The sequence below is a fragment of the Ostrinia nubilalis genome, chromosome 1 (assembly GCF_963855985.1).
Source record: "Ostrinia nubilalis chromosome 1, ilOstNubi1.1, whole genome shotgun sequence".
Classification (NCBI taxonomy): domain Eukaryota; kingdom Metazoa; phylum Arthropoda; class Insecta; order Lepidoptera; family Crambidae; genus Ostrinia; species Ostrinia nubilalis.
In genome coordinates, this window is record NC_087088.1 from 1,469,805 (window position 1) to 1,493,342 (window position 23,538).

The 23,538-nt window shown below is 36.3% G+C and overlaps 1 protein-coding gene across 1 annotated transcript in view; it reads left to right on the plus strand.

Moving 5' to 3' along the window:
• Window positions 1-2,415: 2,415 nt before the first annotated feature.
• The window catches only part of LOC135078091 (solute carrier organic anion transporter family member 4A1-like), a 46,669-nt gene continuing 25,546 nt past the window's right edge, over window positions 2,416-23,538 (plus strand). The window contains exon 1 of the mRNA XM_063972702.1: window positions 2,416-2,560. The gene's annotated coding sequence lies outside the window, so the exon portion shown is untranslated. The remainder of the gene's footprint in view (window positions 2,561-23,538) is intronic.

Genomic DNA, 23,538 nt, shown 5'->3' on the forward strand with positions numbered 1-23,538 from the left:
ACTTTATTATCTTTCTATAACGTGTTCATTAAAATGTTATACTGTCACACCATAATAGTCGGCGATGCACGACAGTCGTTAAAACAGAATAATTATATGTGTCACTTAAACATAATGTAATAGATACTACGTACCTATTGAAAAGCTGCTCTACTGCCACTTTCTACGGTTGATTTTGGTTATGCTATTCTGCTACAAGTAATATCAGCTGTTTCTGTTCCAAATTAAACTTGAGTACCTACCGTTTTGCTAACAATACTCGTAGATATAGAGACTCATGAGACTCTTTCATGAATACATGAACAGACACGTAGGTGGATAAGATTAAATAGGTCCATTTATTCAATCGGTTCATATAATGAAAGCTATTTACATACCCTCGTGATTCAACGTCGTAGGGATGGCCGTTGCAAATCAACAATTTTATCGAATTCGGTTGTTTCAGGATCGTTTGAAATGCTCCATAGATCTTCATTTTCTAGAGATTTTTTTTATGCATAACAAGGCAGGTATTTGACCGCAATCGCACCTGGTGTTAAGTAAGATGCAGTCTAGGATGGTACATATCTGCCCTGTAAGTGCCTATTCACTCTCGCCTTGAAATGATAATGAGAATTATAATGATTGGACTATCTACTTATTAGTAACTAATAACTAATAAGTAGATATTATAAATGGAAATTAAGTCACAAGTTTCTCTACTTTATCCGCGAGGATTTCAGTCTGTAACAAAGGTGAACATTTTACACACAATTTTTGTATATCTTATATCCTTATTCAAAATACAATCTACTTATCTCTACATAAAATGAACCAAAATTAACCACAAAGGTGTAAAAAAACCTACATGAAACACGTAATAAAAGGGCAAACGAAGTAATTTAAGAAAATACTTTATAAAGTTACTATTGATTTGAATTAAATAAATCTTGGTAGATGTTGAGTAATTGGACTATCGCTATCGATGTTTAAAGTCAAAGGCTCCCAACCTTTAGTATCCTTAATTCGTGCAGTCAGCCCGCCCACCGAATCCGGCGCAGCGCACATGCCGCATTAAATCTTTATTTAACTATAGTCTGTCTGTCACAAATGTATTAGACCAGTTCCGGTCTCCGAGTCCACTTGTGGGGAAATTAGTGTAGGACGAACAGTAATTTATTGAGTACTAGCTTTTGCCCGCGGCTTCATCCGCGTGAAATTTAATTTGTCACAGATCGTCATAAATTATTGCCTATATGTTATTCCGGGTTATAAACAATAATACTGTAAAGTTTCATCAAAATCCGTTCAGTAGTTTTTGTGTGAAAGAGTAACAAACATGTTGACATCCAGACATCCATACAAACTTTCGCATTTATAAATTAGTAGGATAGGATTAGTAATATGATTCATTTTGGAATGTAACAAAAATTGTCTAGTGACAAGACATCGTTCCAACGTCTCTTTCTTTAATTTGAAGATAAGAAAACAAGTTCACTAGTCCGTTTTTTAAATATTTCGATTTCGTGATCGCTTTGCAATAGGTATCCCCAAGCTAAACAATACTGCAATTAATGTTACATCTGCGGCAGTAGTTACTCACTAACTTGTAATTACAAAATAATACTACAAAAATATTTATCGATTTCTGCACCAAATCTTAATTGTTTTGATTGGTCATTGTAGGATATTCGACATTCTACAGTAATTTGTGTTCAAACAGAATAATTTTCCAAACCCGTTATTTCAGTAACTAGGTTTGAAAGTAGAGACAAGTGGCGACCTCATTGTAAGGCCATTGCCGTTCGGTTTCAATACACTCATGAATTTTTCAGTGATCTGAACACAGTTTACCTAAATGACATTTCTCTATTATTGGAAGTTGTTAGTAAGTAAAGGTAGAGTGCGCAGTGTTATCCTCAATGAAGTGAATCTAGAGTTCTAGACTCTAGACACAATATTTAAAAAAATGTTGAATTTCTAATCAATTTATTGGGAAGTTTTCAAAGTCATTTTGATCAATTTTGTTAATTGGGATCCCATTCACTGTACGCATTAAATAACTTTTTATGAATTGTCTCAGTTAATGTTCCTGGGGAACAACATAGCGTAGATATAGACGCTTAAAATAAAATTACAACACAATATTATTGTCAATTTTAAACTAAACTTTTGCTAAATGCATACTTATCCTATCCTCAGCAACACGGTGTTTACCTAATTGAAAGTTGAGAATTATAATAAATATGTTTCGTTTGCTTTAGCCGAAAGACGTCCACTGCTGGACAAAGGCCTCCCCCAAGGAATAATATAAACTCATAATCAAAGATTTTTGCAGTCAGAAGTGGTTTTGACCGGGTTTTACAGTAACATGACGTGCTACTTACACATTGTATAAGTATTTAATTGGAATTTTCTTTGCAGCCGGACCCAGAGCCGCCTTCGGACGGGCCGGCGGCGTCCCCGGACAAGCCCCGGGCCTTAGACTGCGGTTGGGGCGTGTTCCGGCCGGCTTGGCTGCAGCGCTTCCGCACAGCCAAGTGGGCGCTGTTCTGGCTGTGCTGGGCAGGCGCTATACAGGGTGAGTGGTTATAGTAGGAACCTAGAACAGATCCACATAATGAAGCAGGCAAGATAAGACCCGGATCAAATACGTACCAGTTTAACTTTCGCCCGGGACAAAGTTGACCTTCATTAGTTGGGTTTTTACAAGCTCAAGCTGTAGATCCTGGCTACACAGAAGTTGCAGCGGTGGGAACGGGAGGTGGGAATAGTGCTGAAATCCGCAGTACCCCTGGATGTGATCGGTAGTAGACCGGCATACGATCCGTACTATAAGTCCTGATATTAACCGTATTAGACCCGAAAAAGATACGTACTGAAACCGGGAAAGATCTGGAAGCAAGCCGGCTAGGACATCATATTCTGGAGAGCTTCTGGAAAGAGTCTCGTCTATGTAAAGCACAAAGTAATGTCTCTAGAGATAGGATAGAGTTTTTTGTTTGTCTGTCGGAAAATGAAAAGTTACGTAAAACACTAAAATTATATCGTCTTAAACACCTAATAAGATCGAAAGAGTGAGATATAATTAAATATCATGCCTGGTACTGCAGTATGTAGTTTATCAAATCACAATAGTCATTACAACTTAGCATAACGGCAGCATAATTACCTCTACAACGTTTTTTTGTTTGTCATCACGTCGCATGTCAATATTTACGAGTATATGCTCTTCGCAGCAACGAGTCGAGTCGGTGAAGTTTAAATGTATATTTTAATTTTTTACTATTTATCATCGCGATATCACTAACTGACTACTTAGACAGTTAGTTAGCCTTTTTTATTCATTTATATCTATCACAACAGACATTGTGTAGCAATTAGCACAGGCGTATTCATTTTACATAAAAAAGTAACAGAAACAATTACACAGAAATATGTATAGATAAATTACCCACAGTCAATTACCGACCGCTTTAGCGTAACTAGATAGAGTTATCGAACGCTGAATGTAAGGCAAAACAAGTGATTGACATACTTATAACAAGTCTATAAAACGATTATGTAACTAAGTTTTCGTGCATGTAGCTAATACTAAACATACTTACTTACTTTTGTCACAATGATTCTAATTGCAACATTAAACATTTTCTTAGTGTTTTGATGATTAAGTTTAATATGTCTGCCTTTAAGATTGACGGGAGGAGGAATCTATGTCTCGTTTAAACCTTTTTAAGAGCGGAAATCATTCAATTATTTTTTAATAGGTATCTATTTAAAGCTTACTTAGAGGAGTTAATTGGGATACCATAAGTACATAACTTTAGAGGAGCTAAGAATTAAGAGCGTTTACGCGAAGCGCGGCGTTTCAAGGGGCATCATTGGAAATGATTCGCGCGCGGCGTTTTTTAATAGTTTTCAAATGTTTATAGCAAAACAATAACAATGAATTATATATCGTTTCAAAGTAAATATTTCAAAGATGTTATTTTTTTATATTAAGCTACTTTTATATTGAATTAATGAAGAATAATGGTGTAAAAATCACTTTGATTTTTGAGTATTTCACGTTCTTTGAATTTGTGATTTCTTATTGTAAAATGCTTAAATCTAAGAATTTTCTCAACTAACTATTTGCCTAAGGACCTATACTATAGGATATAAATGTTTGTTATATCGTTTTCACAGTATTTTTATAAAAATTTCAGCTTGTAAACTGAAGCTAAAGTGGAAATTTGAAAACCTGTGTGGACTTATCTTGGTAGCATTCTTAAATACTATACTAATCGTAATATTTTCTCAACTATTTAGACGACAAAATTGCCTAATTATTTATGCCTGTTGTATTTGTAATGTAACTGGTTAATGATTGTAACGGGTTGAAAAAGTTCTGTTTTTGCGCTAAACGGCGTAAACGCTCCTAAGTGTAAAATTATGAGTGACGTTTAGTTATAATTAAACAACCTTAAAATAAAGCCCTGTGTGTATGATACCTGTTCAATAGTGTATTGGCGACGAGCCTGTTATTGAGAATGTATGTCATAACACGCGTCATAATGGCCCATTAACACCACGTTTGGTTTCACCTCGCGTGCGCAGACGCAGATTGCGTCCACAATTTCTGGTAGGGCTGTCACAAAAGACTTGTAATGTAGGTTTATTTATTAATTTCATTGTGTCATATTTCTTCCAAATATCATTAGTTACATAAATTAAGCTTGCATTCCTCGCGAAGAATATTAATATTCTTATCTTCTATCCCAGGTTTTTTTTTATCTTAAAAAGGAGATTTTTTTTTATCATCACGATTATTATTGAGTATTTCTTTTCCAACTTCATCACTGTGTTCCTAATTTAACTAATTTTCATTCCATTCGGTAGTTTGGTAACCCTGTAGGTGATATACCGTGATACGCAAATAACTCAAATCAATTTTCTCGCTAAAACCAGTGCAGTGTCGGAATTTATTAATAGAGTATGCTAATTACCTAGCTAGTCAGATAATTATAAATCAAGCTGTTGAAAGTGCTGGTTTTAATTTACTCACATGAAGTCGATGTCTTTACTTTTTTAAATAAATGAAATTTATGTTAAAATATATTAAAATAATTTTAAAAACGACTGATATTCGTACTTTAAAAAGCCGTTAGCGTTTTCTGTATCACAGGCCATTTATAGTTTACCTATTTTTATAATTAGAATTAAGTATTTATGACAGTTTTATTTTTAACATGAAGCAAATTAAATAATAAATGACCATTGTAATCACTTTTCACAAAAACCTTTATTAATTCTGCTAAAATTAAAAAGTTTACATTCCCCGTTCCTCGAAATTCAGCAGCACTTAATTCAAGTCATTCGCACCTCAAAATGGCCGCCGTTCCCGCCTTCATTAACCGCGCAAACACCGAAAAGGGTTAATGAAATAATAAAACACAGTAATTAATATAAAAAACACAAACTACAGCTTCCTGGGGGGAGCTAACTAGATTTGGGCGATTTGCTCTTGGAATTAACTCGGGGCAAGTTGGGGCGAGAGCGGGTTATTTAGGAGCCATTTTAGTGTTAATTAATTTAATTTTGGTGCCATTTTCGTTCAATCAAAGACGATAGGTGAGGTTCTAATGCAACGACCAATAAGTTACGTTTAAGTTTACGTGTGGCGAATAAAGTTTATAAGTAGGTATTTCATAAGACAGACATTACTAAAAGCTCGCTTAAAGTCAACGGTATTTTTAAAAGATACGGTCGCCATTTTCCTTGTTGTTTTCAATCTTCGTTGGATAGTCACCGTAAAATTGTGAATTCCGTCAGATTATAATCTAACGTAGTTAAATTACAATCTATCCTAACCTAACCCACTGTTAGTTTACAATCTAACGCGTTATATTATAAAAGATAATAAGATAAAAGATTTTGGAGAGGCTAATGCAGCCTGAGCTGGCGAAATATGTACGCGTGAGTGATGCTCAGTTTGGTTTTCGTCCGGGCCTCGCGACGGATTCCGCTATATTATGTTTAAAGCACGCGATTAATTATTATAACACCCGTGATACCTCAGTATACGCATGCTTTCTCGACTTAAGCCGCGCTTTCGACCTGGTAAATTATAATTTATTGTGGTCAAAAATGCAACAATCGCACGTGCCTAAACGTATAACGGGACTATTCCCACCTCTCGTTCCCACCACTGCAACTCCTGTGTAGCCAGGATCTACAGCTTGACCGCCACAAAAACCCAACCAATGAAGGTCAAGTTTGTCCCGGGGGAAAGTTAAACTGTCATTGGACCCGCAACGAAATTAATCAGAAGAACATAGGAGGAGTTCGAAATTAAGGTTCGACTTCCCTCCATTGCAAAGCGGATGACAGGTGACAAACAAAGGTTTATTAAAAACCTTTAAGAAAAAGATTATGCACCACGGACAATAAATTAAATTAAGGGGGCCTATCTTATGAGCAATTAGCAACTACCTGCCAATAATATTTTTCACAAAATCGCTTAAAAGCACGGAAATTTTTCCTTGTCGCGACAAGATCGGTGTAATAAATTGCGGAAACAGATGTGTGTTGTATTGAATTAAGCATTATATCACGTTCATGTTTCCAAAGATTACACTCCCACAAGATATGATGGGCAGACTGCTCATGACTGACATCATCAGTGGAACACTCGCAAAAAGGAGACGGAACTAGTTTGAATTCGTGAAGTGCCTAAACGTATAGTGGACCTGTTCAGGTACTGGTACGGGAACCAAACTAACTGTGTGAGATGGGGCGACGCGCACTCTAGTGCCTATAGACTAAAGTGCGGCGTTCGTCAAGGTGGACTTACCTCGCCGGACCTGTTTAACTTATTCGTAAATGACCTGATTGAGGAGCTGAGAGGCACCGGACTCGGTTGTCATGTGCAGGGTGTTTGTTTCAACAACCTCAGCTATGCCGACGACATGGTGCTTCTCAGCCCCTCAATAGGTGGCCTGCGTAAACTTCTTGCCGTCTGTGAAAGGTTCGCCTCCACACACGGCATGAAATACAATGTGAAAAAATCAGAATTAATGATTTTTCGCGCTGGCAAGGGTCCGGAGAGGGTTCCGCCGGTGTATTTGAATGGCTCGCCGGTTCAGGTTGTGAAGCAGTTTCGCTATCTGGGTCACGTCCTCACCGAGCACCTGGACGACGACGCCGACATGGAGCGGGAGCGCCGGGCGCTGGCCGTGCGCTGCAACATGTTGGCGCGCAGGTTCGCGAAGTGCTCGAGGGATGTCAAGGTGACTCTCTTTAAAGCATTTTGTACATGTTTTTACACCTGTCAGCTGTGGCGCAAGTACAAGAGAAAGTCCTACGGCACCCTTCGGGTACAGTACAATAATGCTTTTCGTATTATAATGCGATTGCCGAGATGTTGCAGTGCATCTGCTATGTTCGCGGAGGCCGGCGTTCCGGATTTCTTTGCCCTGTTGAGAGAACGCATAGCTTCTTTCTGGCAGAGGATTCGTGACTCACCTAACGAGCTGCTAACTGTAGTCAGCAATGACCTGTATAAAAGTCCATTCCTCTCACATTGGTTGGATGTTCACCGGAGCGCGAATAGGAAATAAAACAATATTTTTTACAGTTTTGAAAATTATTCAATAATCCATTAATTTTTAATTTATTAAATAATTAAAAATTTTACCCATGTTTTTAAATAACTTTTAAAATTTTATAAATTTTATGTACTAGGTAAATTATAATTATTGTCTCCAACGTTACAACTTACATTTTTTGAAAATTTATTATTAAGATATCTATGGGATGTAAAAGCCTGAAATAAAGACTATTTATTATTTTATTTATTATTATTTATAAACTGACAGAGTTCACAATTTCACGTTGACAGATACAAACCTCTATGGAACACGTTGATGTATAAAAAAAAGAAAATTGCAATAGAGGACAGAAATAGTTTGGCTAACGAACGTTAAGTTTATTAGGTTAGTATCGTCAGTGTCGGAAACGATAGCAAACCGTGGCAAACGCTTCAAAGGCAAATTTTTAAGGTTTTATTGGAATTAAGAATTAAATGGTGTATGGATGGATAGATTTGATTCGTTAGGTGTTTAGTGATCCTATTTGAAATTTGTTACTTGGGATGTAATTATAATTTGCAGTGTTCTTAATTTGGTTTTGAAGGTACCTATTTAGTTTTCAAATGGAAAGATTATAAAACGTTTCAACTCTAAATAAAACGTTCTTTAAAAGAACGTTGGTATAAGATAAACCAAAACCTCAATTTGAGAGATGTTATTCTTCGCCAAAAGCCACTAACCGGCTAAATTAATACGAAATTAAACACGTTCGCAGCTCTGTTTCAATGGTTCATAAAATGTTGAACTCGCGAAACTTTGTACTGAAAATCTTGCAAAAACAATTTTCCCTGGTCTGAAACTTGATTTAAAATGAAGTTTTTATTATTCATGGAAATTATAATAGTAAAGGAAATGATATAATGATTAACTTTTTAAAAAAATAAAACCGACTTCAAATGCGTGAACACAAAAAAATACTAAAAATTAAAAATATTGCGTATAAAAAAGTTCATCCCCAATTTTCCACCCTTGGGGGTGAAATATTTTCTTCAAATTCGCATGAAACCACCCTTTTGATAATACCTATTCAACAAAAAAATAATCGTTCAAATTGATTTATAATCGGCGGAGATATTGCGTATAAAAAAGTTCATCCCCAATTTTCCACCCTTGGGGGTTGTTTTTTCTATTATTAAATTTAAATGGGACCACCCTTGAGGTATTACCTATACGCCGAAAAAAGATTTGTTCAAATCGGTTCATAATTGGCGGAGTTATCGCGTAACAAACATAGAAAAAAAAAAAACATACGGGTCGAATTGAGAACCTCCTCCTTTTTTGAAGTCGGTTGAAAATGAAATACAAGATAGGTATGAAGGAAATTATCAAAACCATTTGAGTGTCTATTAATTTGGTCTTAACATGAAATACCTAACGAAAATCATTTCTGTTTCTACACTTATCTGATGCAATTTAAAAACTTACATAAACTGCATTGAGGAAGTAGAAAAGTAGACACACCGACACAGATATCCAACAAAATACTTTTAAACCAGAGACCCAATTCTGCGAAATGTTAGCTGTAATCGAATCTATTCGACTCTCTCGTTCATTCTGAAAAGTTATCAAGTTTGAAGGAGACAGATACAGCTAATACCTCGCTAAGTTTTCCCAGGTTGTATTGGATCCTTGCTAGAGTTAGTGCATGGTCTATTCTGTAAAATTATATCGCTATGTTTGTCTCTTTTACGCATACGGAGAACTAAAACGATAGAAAGAGTCGGATAGATGCCATATATCGAAATCGTTTTACAGAGTAGTCCCGCGGGTTGTATCGTTGCTAATAGCTTGTGCGTTATAATTTCCCGCGGGAAGGCGCCTAGGGTCCCCACAGCAATGTTGCCAATGCCGGACATTTACCAAAATCTGCGGATTTCTCAATAAAATTGGAAATATTATGTTAGGTATTTCAGGAGTGGTAGTTTAATGCAAAAAATATATTGGGACGTATAAAGGGTTCTTTAAAAACCAACTTAGAGAAAAGAATCGTATAGCAAAGTTTATAAAAATTTTCATCTGTAACATCTAACATAGTTTAAGGCGGTTTCAATAAAAAGTAAAAAGTAGTTGTAGTTGATATTAATTTGATTAGATTAAGAAATTAACTTAGAAGAAGAGAAAAGAAGTCTAGTGTACTTATTTTGAAAATTCTGCTCCTTCAGACGTTCCTCGACACTCTTTAATTCGGAGAAATCTAGGGAAACCCGGACGTATGGCAGCCCTAGTCCGGCAGACGCGGGATCAGAACCGCGGGACCCGGGACCCCGGGATCGCGATAATGCGGGATCTCATCCCGATAGCGCGCGGGATTTCAATTTATGAGCGCAATCTCTTATTGGTATCGGAAGTGGATACTTGGATGTTATTTTAATCAGATTTTAAATTGGTACTTCAACATTTTTAAGTTAAGTTCATGTTACATGAAAGTAGATTGTTGCGATAGTGCACGCCAGTGTGGTTTCAGTATCCTTAATCAACCACACTGGCGTGCATTGTATTGTATAAAACTTATTTTAAGATGCCTTATTTTAATACGAGTACAAACTAAAACGTTTTTGCTTTCTTTTGCTATATTATATCAGTCATCATCTATAATGTAAAAGTGCTTTGATATCTGTTGCAGCAATTTTTCAAGCAACCAAAATATTTACAAATTAAAACTCTAATCTATGTATTTACTACATTATACAAGTCATGTCCTATCTTTCAGATAAAAAGATAGATAGAATTCCTTGGACAATTTCTCACAGCGCCAGTTAGGCCCAAAGTAAGCAACTAATAATAATATGCTTGTGTTATGGGTGCTAGCTTAACGGATTAACTACAATATACTTTTTTAAATACATACTTACATAATTATACATAGTAACACACAGATTAAATTCGATCAGGGGTGGAATTGTGTAAAGCAATCGTAATCCTTTGACAGTTCATAACGTACGATACAGTCAGTTAAAGAAAGCGTTTGCCAGAATAATCGTACGTTATGAACTGTCAAATGATTACGATTGCTTTACACAATTCCACCTCTGATCAGATAACATAATCTAACTCCCAGACACTGCATCAACTTATATTTTTGCTATTTATCTGCTATCGAATGTCCGAAGCTCAAAAACCCGTAGTTTTTATAACAAAAGTGAGTTTACAGCACATTCGAAAGCCATTACGCCTGCAGCGGGCGACGTAATACGCTGTGTACATAACGAGATATTACTTACAATGAAACACAACGAGATGGGGCTGGAAGCGGTATTCAAATATTACTTTACAAAAAGATTCGTACTCAAATACTTCAAATATAAACGCAAAATAGGTAGCTCTACATTCAAGAAAGTAGAATAAAATCACTTTGCCTTATACTCGACGAAAAGGAACTAGTAAGATTGCCTCAAAAATACCTATCTGTCCGTTTACCTACACACAAGTGTTGAAGTGTTCAGAAGTGAAGAACTTCAGTCTGTTTATGAGTATTAATAAACCAATTACCAATTTTATCGAAGCAAAGCCAAAGGCAAAAAAGCTCTTAAGGGTAATGGTAGTAAGGGTAACTAAGTAATTTGTTTTATATTTCCTTCTAACCGTTAAAAACTATCCTGAAAAGGTCATATTGAGGAATTTATTTGAAAGCAATTTCAATAAACGGCCTACGGTGCTGATATGCGCGAAGGCGACGGTAGAGCGAAAATACGAAAATCTTTTGTTGACAATCCTGCCTCTTCCAGTGTTGCTATCCTGCGCCCCGTTAGTATCCCCGTAAATCTGCATTAAGGCGGTCTGGCGCGCGAGTTACGGGGACAACAGGTGTATGCTTCTTTTTGTCACACGTACTTTCATTCTTTACAAAAGAACGATAATCTCTCTCAATAATGTTGTATTGATAAGCTTTTCAGCGCACTTTTTCGACCGGTTTTTGCAAGAGTACACTTTGATGAGAGCATCCCAGTGGGAGCAGATTTTTTTGTTCGGTTTGGTTGGTGGAAGGGCTTGTTCTAAGTCCGCCTGGCTAGCTACCACCATCTTACCTAAGTCTGTCGTTTGTTGTGTTCCGGCAGTTAGAGGTTAGACAGCCAGTTCCTCCGTGATTGAGGATTCCGGGTGAAGCTCGCTTCCACCTTCGGCCTGATCATGACTTACCATCAGGTGAGATACAGGCCAAGAGCTTCCTCATTGTGGATAAAGAAAAACACTAAATTAAAACTGAGTTTTGGCACGCGTGGCTACTCTAGGAAAAAAAGAGCTGGAAGTAAGTAATATAAAGCGAGTCCAAGGTTTGTTTTTAAATAAGGTCATACAATTCGCCGTTACATCCAGTGTTACCTGCAATGACCTGCATGTTAGCCAAAATAAGCGCAAATGAGCAATTTGTTTTGACGGCAGTCGTGTTGATACTTTGGTACTCCAGTTTTGCTTTCCTCGCTGAAATTCAATATCGTTTAATCAAATTTGGACCAAAAATTTCATATGCTCTCCTAAAACTTGGCTGGTAAGCCATTTCAGCGTCTCTATTACTTACTGTCTACTAGCTTTCCGCCGGTGGCGAAAAACTATATCTCGCGCGTCTCTGCTTCAAAAACCGGGATAAAAACTGTGTCCTTTCTCGGGACTCAAACTATCTCTATGCCAAATTTTATCAAAATCGGTTCATTGGTTTAGGCGTGAAAGCAAGACAGACATAGTTACTTTCGCATTTATAATGTTAGTATAAACTAGTATAGATAGTATAGATGATTGAATACCTATAAGAGAACAATCACTAGTTCCCTGCCTCATCCAGTGTTGCTATCCCTTACGTGAAGTCCCGTAAATCTGCATTAAGACGGTCTGGCGCGAGAGTTACGGCGGACAACAGGTGTACCCTCTTTTTGCCGGCACTTTGTTCTCTGTACTAAAACATTTCCAGGCAGTATATTTCTTCCTGATGTATGAGGTATACTTTATGGTCAGCCCTCGCTGTCTGAGGTACGAAATGCTTGGATTTAAGGTACTGGTAGAGGTAGATAGTTAGTTAGAGACTGTTGGAAACTACATCATTGTATACGAGCATATTTTTTTTATAAATGATCCGGGAAACTTCAACATAGCCGAGCGGTGAAACCACGATAGCCGAGCGGTGACGGGGTCGGACTGGCTGACTCGTGATCCGGGGAACGCGGGTTCCGTCCCCGCCGTCGCTCGACTATAGGTATTGTGGTGAGCTCACTAACGGGAGGGTGCGTGACAGTTTATATAAGTTTATATGATATAAATTCATTTCAATAACGTTCATATTGTATAATAAACGTATGTTATAATAACACTTGATATAATTTTTTTACATATAATGTTTACTTCATATAATAAATCATTTCTAATAATATCATTTCAGATACCAATCACAACGCATAAAGACATTTGATATAAACCTTACTTAATCTAAGACTCATTTGATGTAATTTTGTTTAATATAAATATTATTTCACATAACCATTACTTGTAATAAATATTATTTGTTATACTCTTTAATTGATATAATTTCTGATAGATATAACTTTAAGTATGTTCTTCTTTAGCTTGACTTATAAATGACTTTAGTGACAAAAACGAATCGCCGTAAAACCGACTCCACGTAGTCTTGTCTGCCCTACCCCTAGAGTGTAATTTAGAAGCGCGTAGGCACGGTGTCGAGCGAAAGCCATCTGCGACGATTAGCACGCGAGGGACCGCCAGAGCCCCGCAGTGCCGGAGCCGTGACAGAAGTCTCAAGTTTTAAGTCAAATTTGCATGCTGCATGCCTGCATGCCTGCTTGCTTGCTTGTTTGCCTGCTTGCCTGCTTGCTTGCTTGCTTGCCTGCTTGCTTGCTTGCTTGCCTGCTTGCTTGCTTGCTTGCTTGCTTGCTTGCCTGCTTGCTTGCCTGCTTGCTAGCTTGCTTGCCTGCTTGCTTGCCTGCATGCTAGCTTGCTTGCTAGCTTGCTTGCTTGGTCGCTTGCTTGCTTGCTGCATGCAATGCTTATTATAACAAATGAACTTTATATAAAATTATTATTGTTATATGATTTAAGTTTTATAGGAAAAGAATTTTATCTCATTTGATTGTTCGACATTTTATTTTTATATGATTTGAATGTTATTTGTTTTAAATAGTATACATTGTAAGTTTTATAGAAAATATTCATTATATCAAACCATTTTATATCAGTTAATAGTTATTTGTCTTAAAATTATTCGTTTTAAAATTATATTATTCGTTTATTATAGTAAATAATTATTATATTAAACGATTTTATATAATTTGATGTTATATCCTCTAAGTATTATATGATATGTAGTTATATCATACATTACACACCCCTAACGGGAATAATATTAGTAATTTGTGTATTAACAAATTTTAATTACTAATAATCTTTTCTAAAAAAACATTGTTCAACTCTGTTTAAATCTACTGCAATGTTCGACTATTTCGTTTTAACTGTGATGATAACGAAAGTGTTTAAAAAACTGACGAGTATGAGCACAGGAATTTTAGACAGATTAGTGAAGTTGTAAAAAGGCATTACATACTCGTAATTGAAAGATATTAAAGATCCTTTTTGTTTAACATTTCCCTCCACATCTTGTACCGTTCGCAAAATATCCTCGCAACGTTCAGTTCACAAATCAAGAGCTTACGGCTACCGCCCGTTAATTCTAATATCGTTCCATTGCAGCCGTTATTGCATCTAATATCGCTGCGTTATTGAGCTGATGATATCCGCTAAATATGGTAAGTCGGCCATAAATAAGGCTCCTCTTTAGGGGCTCCTTTGAATAGTTAATTGAAACTCCAAGATCCGTATTCTGAAACGACGCTCAAAACTCGGTTCGAACTCAAGTAAATGAATGATAATGATAATAAATTGTTTATTAAATGAAATCACTTAATATCAGTTTCAGTGTAAAACCGCTTTTTAGAAGCCTACTTGCATAAATAAAATGAGTTTTATAAGTTTTTTTACGAGTTTTCATTTGTTCAGTTAAGTGAATAGCGTTTATTATGTAATTTTGTGTTAAGGCTTAAAAAAGTAAGTACCTACTTCTTCTGAAAGTCTCCTAGTAAGTAGATAGATAAAGTTAATTAAGGTAGAAGTTTTTACAGCCAACTAAGGCACAATAGCCTGAAACTTTGAAATTGTCAAGATTTTCCATTAGACAAAGCGTTTAAGGAGCAAACACAAAGTGATAAAAATGTCTAAAATTAAATGAGGCACACCTGTTGTGCCGAGCACCGAGAACTAGAGTTCAACTTGCTAGGGCTGGGACAAAGTCCAGGATCCGTACGCAATCCCCGGATAATTTAGGCCCCGGATCTCGGATATCCGAAGGAAGGACCAATTTTAAAGGGTCAAATGGGACAACAATGTTTAGTTTCAACAAAATACCGTCGCGTATTCATTTAAAAATATATTTAGATTAGTAGTAGAGTTACGACTATAACTAAAGCTTTAATAAAATGTTGAAAGTAGGTAGGTAATTCTTGAAGCTATTTTGGTAGAGTATTTTACTTAACGGAAAATTGTGTTTCATACCAAAATATTCTACGGAAAATAAACTTGTAAAAATAATGTCTTTACAATTTATAAACATTTACCATACGGATTATTGCAAATTAATATTATTGTAAAATAAAATTAACCCTTTTAAAAGTGCATAAAATCATTTAACTCGGACAACTCTACCGAGAGTGGCCGACGCAACTTGCAAACTACGCTAACTTCGGAAATTATGCTTGCGCTCGAGACAGATTGGCTTTTTTGTGAGGGAAATACAAGTTTGAGCTTCATAATAGCGTTGGTATTAAACCTTTTTCTGAAGGCTAACTACTTGTCTTTCGTGATTGCAATTCCACGTATTATTTCGTATGTACTCACTGTAGGTAGCACTCGCTACACATGCTTAAAATGGTAGGAAGATCTGACTAACTGCTCTGTTTTTTATTGTAATGACTAGCGGCCGCCCGCGACTTCGTACGCGTGGATCCCGTTTTACCCCCTTCATCTAAGCTTTAAGTTTACTAAGGTACCTGCATGCCAAATTTCAAGCGTCTAACTTAAGCGGCTTAGATTTTTCATACAAAAGGATTTTCCCGCGAATTCCTGTTCCCGTGGGAATTCCTAAGTATACTATAACCTGCCCAGGAGTATGAAGAATAATTGTACCAAGTTTCGTTAAAATCCGTCGAGTACTTTTTGTTTCTATAAGGAACATACAGACGGACAGACAGACAGACAGACAGACAGACAGACAAAAATTTTACTGATTGCATTTTTGGCATCAGTATCGATCACTAATCACCCCCTGATAGTTATTTTGAAAATATATTTCATGTACAGAATAATTCTGTGCCCAGGAGTATGAAGAATAATTGTACCAAGTTTCGTTAAAATCCGTCGAGTACTTTTTGTTTCTATAAGGAACATACAGACGGACAGACAGACAGACAGACAGACAGACAGACAAAAATTTTACTGATTGCATTTTTGGCATCAGTATCGATCACTAATCACCCCCTGATAGTTATTTTGAAAATATATTTCATGTACAGAATAATTCTGTAAATCTGTAGAGAGGTCAATTATTGACCTCTCTACAGATTTATTATAAGTATAGATAGATGATAGTTAGTCAAGGATAGAAGAACCTTTTATGTCAAACTACCAGCAAAATTGATCAAAAGGCACAAAAGAACCTAAAGAAATTATTTCAAACAGACAAAACGAAGTAAAAACACAGCCACGACACGACGAACGCAACGTAAAAATCGTCTAATACTCGATTACCCCCAATCCCATTGTAATAAAAAAGAATTACATTTAAATTCGCTTTATTTATTCGCGAACACTCCAATGACTCCAATATCCACCCATATCAAATCCTAGATGGGCCCGAGGAGATCAAAAGGTGTTTACAGGCGTGTAGTCAATAAACGACAGTTATCACCGGCATCCCGCCAGGCTTCCATATTGGATCCCGAGGGCTTTTCCGTCCGTTTGGGGGCAGGGATGCACTCTAAAAATGTCTAAGGGGCCCCGTTTCAAACGGAAGAAACTAACTTAAGTCAGTCAGCCTTAAGGCTGACTTGCACCGTTGCATCACCTAACTTTGACCGTAACTATTATGTATAACGATAACCGGTGTTTTTTGTATAGAGTTTGACAGATTTGTGACGTTTGTCAAAGTCTAAGTAAGATAGTGCAATCCAGCCTAAGTATCTTATTGTCTTGGGAAGTTTGAATGACTGCGGAGCCCCATTGATACAGAAGCTTTAACACTGACTTGTCTTAATGTCTTGTAAGTTGCACATCTATTGATGTAGAATAATGGTACGACTAGCATTGACAAAAACATTAAACCTATTAAGATTCTACGCAGGTCCGAGCCGACCTTCAAATATTTAAGTATTTCAATTGGGATGCATGACATCGTGGCAAGTGACGACAACCGCTAAACCTGATTGTTCATATACTGGAGTAAATTTTGGGCTAGAAAATAGTTAAACAACTATTTATTTATTTTCTTGATATATCAATTACTTATTTTGACGTTCTGGCTACGTTAGGATAAGAATGGATGGAATAATACTCAATATGATGATTTACGTACTCTAAGCTGTCTTTCTTTTTCCCCTAATCACCGAAAATGGGGACTAAAGTCAAATGCAAATATTATTGCGCGCACCTTAATAGTCCCTAGATCCGTCCCTGTGCTGTTGCTATACCTACACTAATTGAGTTGTCGGCATCGTAGTAAAGGGCCCTCAGTCGATCAGCGTCGATGTAATTAGCCTGTAACCGAGCTGTCTGCCATTCATACGGAACAATACATAACAAATAAGCTCCGAGGGTGCAAGCAAATGATTGGGAAAATCTTAATAATAGAGGTACACCTAATTGTGTGCGTTTAATTAACGTTGGTACTTTAATTAGTAGATAAGAATGTCCGCAGCGATAGTGCCAGAAAACCAATCCAAGCCTCTGGCTAGACGGAGCTTTTAATTGTACGTTTGTTCGGGATTCTTATAGATATCTACTCGATGAAGGAGACACTGTTTCGTGTTTCAGACGGTTTATTACTTGTTACAAGGAAATACATTAAAATTGCGTAGTTGCTCTGATGTGAACGATGCAAAAACAAAGATGTGACAGGCGCGCGCGGGGGCCCAGCGGGCGCGGGCCCCACCACGCGGCGTAGTGATGTTCTTGTGAACAACGTTTCTTTTAGATACGTAGCTCAAACTCGAATCAATTTTAAACATACATTTAGGTTTTTGTTTGGTTGAATTTCAATATATTAGACTATGACTTGACAGATCTATGACTGAGATTTAATTTTATATTTTGAATCTTAGAGTAACAACTATTTCACAAAATACGCACAAAATAAGTAGTAATAACATCATCCTAATTTAGTTTTTCCGGGCACGGTATTGTCACAAATGATGTACAACAATACTATTGAGGGCAATTTGTATGATCCATTAGTTAGTGTACTATGGATCAATCGTGATTCGTTGTACTATACAAAGCCGTAGCTAATGCGGAAGCTGCAATTAAGATTTAATAGGATTTTTATCCACTTGTCCTAGTTGTAGGGCTAAGTTAAGTCAATTTATATAATTTTTACTACATGTGTATTTGCTTACACGCCCGCGACTTCGTACGCGTGGATCCCATTTTACCCCCTTAGGGGTGGAGTTTCGTAAAATCCTTTCTTAGCGGATGCCTACGTCATAAAATCTACCTGCATGCCAAATTCAGCCCGATCCGTCCAGTGCAGTGGTTTGGTCTGTGCGTTGATAGATCACTATGTCAGTCACCTTTGAGTTATATTATTTTGATTACAAGACTAATATCAGAGATATTGCTTAATACAACTATGTCATAGAAACAACATATTAAATTTATGTTCGTCATTTGTCACTCGTACACTCGAGTGCATTTATGGAATGTCATAATCCGAGCAAGGAGTGCGACACCACGACCACACCATAAGGGGAAGAGCACGGGTGAAATAGAATAAATACATACCAATCGCAATAATAATATAATAAGTTATTTATTTATTATTTATAAATTATACTGAAAACGTGCTGCTACTGATCGCCTGACCGTGTGTTGGTTATAGAAAAACATGAGGCATTTACAGTAAATTATTTAATAGTTGATGATCGTTTGTAAATACGCTTGAGGTTGAAAAATGAAATGGAGATAATTCAAAGATGTTTTTTAGTTAGGTTAAACTATTTTTGCTATAGGTACATAGGAGACAGCTATCCCGAATATCAGTCCTTTTTTGTAAATAAATAACAAGCTTATACCAAAGTACGTCACGTCACGTAAGTCAAAAGAGCTACATAACAATATTAAATAGTTATGTGTTCAAATTAGATTACGTATTGTTTTGATTTCCCACCCCTAAACAAATTAAAGTTTCTTAAACAAAGCGTCTCTAAACCCGCCAACGAAGACATTAATCAAAAGTTCAACGTGTTAATTTACACACGATAATTAGTTCACCACCTCTGGCGTAATTAAAAAAGTTGCGCGCCAGAGGTTGACAGCCCTCGGTCGGATTATGTACCGTCCATTTTTAATTTATGTCCGGGATAAACCTGGATTTGGGGGACGAGGAAACTGTCGTAATAAATAAAATAGCAGGTGCTATAATTAATTTTAATAGACGTGATTGGCACCAGCTATAAGTTGGGATTATGATCAGTTAACTGTCCGTTAAAATTGAACTGGCAACATCGATTAACAATCGCGTCGTTTTAAATAATGTTTTTACTATTATAGTTTTACTATCATACTGTGAAGTTACTACGTTACGTGCACAGTTACCTACGTGTCTTCTACATTAGAGTAGCATATTGTGCAAAAATTTAACCGCAACATTTATATTAGGTCGAATAATAAAATGAAAAATTAATAATAATTGTGTAAACTGTCTATAAATAACTTTTTCTGATAATAATTAATTATATTCTACGCCTACGTTTGCTTGAAATTAAATTTAAGAACAAAAGAAATTAAAACAAAAACTTGTTTTGTTTGTTTTAATTTCTTTTGTTCTTTTTACATGATACTGACTAAGCTGGCTGGATACGCTAAGGTTAGCCATAATTATGAAAAAAGAAAGTTTTTCCTCAAATTCGAAATTCAAATTCTTAATTTTCCGGGCACACGTCCCAAATACAGTTTGGCTTGCGAGGACCAAAATTAATACCTCTCAAGTAACGCCAAGCGAAGTGGCTAAGACCTATTAGTTTCTGGTCGCGATCGTCAGCGACTTCGATATTCAGGAACTAATCCATATTATGGTGAACGGAAAAGCTCTCAATCTTGAAAAGTCCTAAATGATATTATTTCGAAACTTCCGCGTTGTATAATTTAATTTCTAACTTAATCAGACGCCACTAACTTACAATGGGGTAGTCCTAAATAAATGATAAATACAACTGAATAAATATTTAGTCCATCTATAGTTTTAAATTGAATTCAAATACCTACGTAAGTAAGCTTATATTTTTAAAACCAATATTTAACCAACTCCCGTCAAAAGCACAAGTCTAAATAATTGCACAGCATTATTTCAGAACAGTGTATTTCGAAAAACGATAAGAAACGCGCGGTTATCAAATGCACGGCCGCGGGGCCCGTCGCCTGGCCACCATGCACCACACACACTCGGTGCAACCACAGTATATAATTTATCTACTGTGGTGCAACTTTAATGCGTTGTTTTAAAATACTATTGCCATTTTCAAACAAGTCTCTATTTTTTTTTCAGTACTCAATAATTTATTTCATACCACAATGTAATGTGAATCTTGCAAAATAAATACTTTTTTGAGTAGACAAAGAAATAAAAGGCGGCTTTAATGGATTTTTTATTTTTATTTTATTTATTTGGAATAACAACAGCCGACACATATAATAGACTTAAATCAAATATTTTTCTTAAACTAATTAGGCCAAAAAGGTTATCCACATTAATTATTGATTAAGTCGTTTGTACTTTTGTATTACTACTAGATACTATACAATATATCTGCTCAATACTTTAATCATTCACCTTACAAATCCGGAATCATCGGAACTCTACATTTTCCTTCTACAACATATGGCCAACCCATCGCTACTTAAGTTGAAACAATTGGGGGGTTCAACCATCAAAAACCTTCCCCTATAAGCATTTTTATTTCCTAACATACTAGAATGTTGCGAAGAAAAATTAGCAAAAGCTCTGTTCGGGCAGTGTGTCACCCGCCCTACGGCTTGGGCGGGCGGCGAGGCAATGTTGTGTACACCCGCGACACGAGTCCATTGCAGTCCGTCCGTCAACATACGTATAGGTAGAGTCCACCCTCGTTTGCAGTGTATTTAACTGCTGTGTATTATTTTGTGACTTTTTAGATGTCTACCTTTTTCACTTGTGTCCGAATAATGCAAATAAATTATTTGAATAATGTTGCTATACATGTATTTGTAATGTAGTTATTGTAGTAGCCACTTTCGACGATTTTTGTCTGGATTTGATGTCTGGAATGATGTCTAGAATGCTGTCGAAAAATGGGTTTTAGGCCCCAAGAACTAATTTATAAAGTGGAGTGTTCAAAGATCAAGACAACGTGGAAAAAAAAATCCATGAACTTTAACTCCTTAAATGCTACTTTGTTCCCTGAATGCAATACATCTCTCATAGAACCTGCTCTTTACCGTTTTACTCAACTCTTGCAATTAAATCCAAGTGCTCACCTTAATATACGAGCTCCGCAACATTCTAAAATTAACGTAATGCACACTAAAGTGTGCGTTAACGAATTACCCCACGCAGTCTCGAGCGGTTCGTAATACACCCCCGAGTAGCTTAATCGAGTTAGCTCGCTCGAGTGGAGCGCGAATCGAGAACCCCGCAATAAGGAGTTAAATGAGTTTATTTAATAAATTTAAATTACGATTGAACATTAAATTAAATGTTGTGACACCATTTTCCTGTGCTGTTATAATACCTAGCTATAAAATAATGGTGTAAGAATTATCAAAATTACTCTTCGTTTGTTCGTTTCAACCGAAAAACGTCCACTGCTGGACAAAGTTCTCCCCCAAGATTTTCCACAAAGACCGGTCCTGCGCCGCCCGCATCCAGGCACCTCCCGCGACTTTCACCAGAGCGTCGGTCCACCTAAATACATTTTTTTAAATCTAGATCAAATTCGTTTAAACGGTACATGATGGTCAAACTTCTTTTTCCTTGGAAGTATAAATTAATCAGCCAGTAGAATAAGTCCTACTATCTATCAATAACAAACCAAAGCCCGTCGCTGACGATTGTATTCGTCTGAATGGCTCGATTGCATTTGTAAAACTAATCGAATGAATGCTCGCCGCGACCTGTGCGCGGTCAGCTGCGAACTGTGCTAGTTGCCTCGATTATGATGTAGGGCCAGTAGTGGCACAACAACTATTACTAGAATAAGTACTAGCACTTCGTAAAAAGGCAGTGATTAACGATTCTGCAACGTTACTTTATGTTGGAAACCAACAAAGAGTTTTTATACATTTTATTATTTTTTCTTCCAAAACAAAATAAAATTACTTCTTCACTTTGACAGCTGAAAGAAAGTCGTTTGAATCATACATTTTATCCATATTTTAATACATTATTCAGTAATTCATACATTTTATAATTAATTTATGTCTTATGCAACACTTTACATACATTTTGTTTCGATTGAAGTCACTCTGTTTAGTGATATAATTGTTTACCAGTATGTACATTTTATTTCGACTGAAATCACTCCTCTTAGTAATTGACAATGCTACATCCCTATTAGATCGAAGAAACCTACTTACTTCTGTTTTTAGCGTTAAGTAAATGGCTGTTTAGTCGGAGGTTCTGAGAAGCATCTCAGTCGCTACGACAGCCGTTTTGTATGCGGTGTGTAAAGCGGTTCAGTTGATAGATTTGCTTCCAAAATTAATGATCTCCAAATGCTTAATAGTGTGTATCACACTTGCACGGTAATACTATCTATACAGTATTCCAACTCGACCATATTTTTAAAATAAATGTCAACAGCCGCTCGGAACGTCACGGTATGACAACATGCGATAGGGCTGCTCACCTGCAGACCCTATTTTCATTACATCTGCCTACTTAGAATTTCTATCTAGTTTTGTAAATGTTTTTTGTGATTGTATTTTGACAAACAAAATATTTTGTGAATGAAATAGGATAAACATGCATGTTGTTTAGGATTTAATTAAAAAAATATATTTGTGTTAAGATTTAGTAACAAATCTTATAAATTTTCGATCGTAAAATGAGGCGAACAAAATGCTTGATTATTATACAGGGTGTTAGGTAAATAGGTTTTTATGCCGACACTAGTTCATGTTAACATGTGTATGTATAATTATAAATGGTATGGTGAAGTCAGAAAATTGATAATATAATTTTAATAATTTGAATTTTTATACAAATCTGGTTTTATAAATTTTATTTTGTATGAAAATTAAAAAAAATAGAATGATGATATCACTGACTTCACCATACCATTTAATGTTAACATGGCCTAGTGTCGGCTTATAAACCCATTTACCTAACACCCTGTATAAATAGGTACTTGTAATATTTTTTATAAAAAAAAGAGCGCTTACTGTTTATAAAATAACACATCGTCCGTTTATTACTGTGGCACATTCGTGACACCCCCGACTTTTGCATGTCGAGCGCATACCGAGATTTGAATTTCGAAGGAAAGCTCGCGTTTCGTCCGTTTATATGAAGTTACAATACTGTATGATAGTATTACCGTGACACTTGCCTTTGCCCCCTGCTGGGATCAAACCCGCAACCTCATCTGGCATTGTACTCCGGTTCGCAAAACCTCCGCAAACCACTATG